This window comes from Mustela putorius, unplaced genomic scaffold, assembly GCF_011764305.1.
Source record: "Mustela putorius furo isolate JIRA1106 unplaced genomic scaffold, ASM1176430v1.1 tig00000589_pilon_pilon_pilon, whole genome shotgun sequence".
Lineage (NCBI taxonomy): Eukaryota > Metazoa > Chordata > Mammalia > Carnivora > Mustelidae > Mustela > Mustela putorius.
In genome coordinates, this window is record NW_025421425.1 from 9432948 (window position 1) to 9434384 (window position 1437).

Here is a 1437-nt window from a genome sequence, read left to right on the forward strand (position 1 = left end):
TGTTTATCAGAGTGCAGTGACATGGTAGTCATTAAATACATGTTGACTAAATGTCTGTCTTAGAAAGTAACCATTATGAGATCTTCACTGATTTCATAATATTCAATACTTATGATGGACCAAACAGTGTTGTTACTTAATATTTATTGTATTTTTCTTATATCAACACTTAGAAATGAGACTTAATTTAAAAAAAGGCTTAACTATTTTTTGATTTACATTTGCATGAAATGAAGCTTAAAAATTTTTAAATATTTTAATTTATTCAATGTACAATATAAGTTCTGGATATTGTGCTAAGACTCAGGGATATATTTTGAAAAAAAAAATGATTATGTCTTCTGCCCATATGAATCCTACAGTTAAATAAAGATGAAGGACATTATTTTAAAAATTATATGAGTAAATTTAAAATGACAACCTCTTTACATTCTTTGACATAAATGCTGATTGTGTTCTAAATGTCAGTAATAAGGGATTTAAGCTAACTTGGGTTTTGTTCCATATATCTTGGTACTTCTGAAAAACTGATTTGTGACTTTCCTCATTCTTCCAGATCCCTCTTCTAGACCTACTTCTCCAGCTTCTCCACAAAATTGGCAATGAATGTATGATTTTTATAATTTTTATAAATTTCTCATTCCATAATGCTACTTCCCTGATTCAAATATGTACATACATGATGTCCAAATATTCCCACAGCTTACTTACTAACATAGAAGGGGAAAAAACAAACAAACAAAAAAACAAACCCTTACTTCTCTAACTGATATAATAATATCAATCTCATTGTCATTTTCAATGTCAATCTCCATGAGTTCTCCCTTACTAACTTGACTCTAGCTACAAAGGCCTCTTTTCCCCCATCCACTCCACCCCTTTCTAAGGCCTTAAACATTTTCTGTCTCTGATATTTTGAATTTAGTCTTCTGTTCCCTAGAATATCCCCTTCACTCTTGTATTCAACGTTTGCCCCACCACCTCCTCTGTCATTTTCACATTATATTAATGTTCATTTCCTTTCATAGACTTACCATAATTTATAGACATTTTATTAGATGATGAGGGATTTCATCTAGTAAAGAAAAAAATTATTCTGATTCTTGTTAAAAATGGTAAGGGAGACTTTTTCACAACGGTTATATAAGACTCTGACAAGAAGAAATCAGGGAGATTCTCTCTGGCTGGCCTTGAAGAAGGCAATTAAATTCCATGTGATGAGCTATGAAGGACAAAAATCTCTGGGAGGGTCTTAAGGAGCTGATAGCATCCCTGGCCCTCTGGTGGATAGCAAGAAAACAAATACTCCAGTCCTACAAATACAGTAACTGAGTTCTGCTAATAACTTGAATGATCATAGAAAAAGACCACTAGCCTCAGGTTAGAACTAACAACCAAGCTGATAATTTGATTTCAGTCTTACAAGATATAAACAGA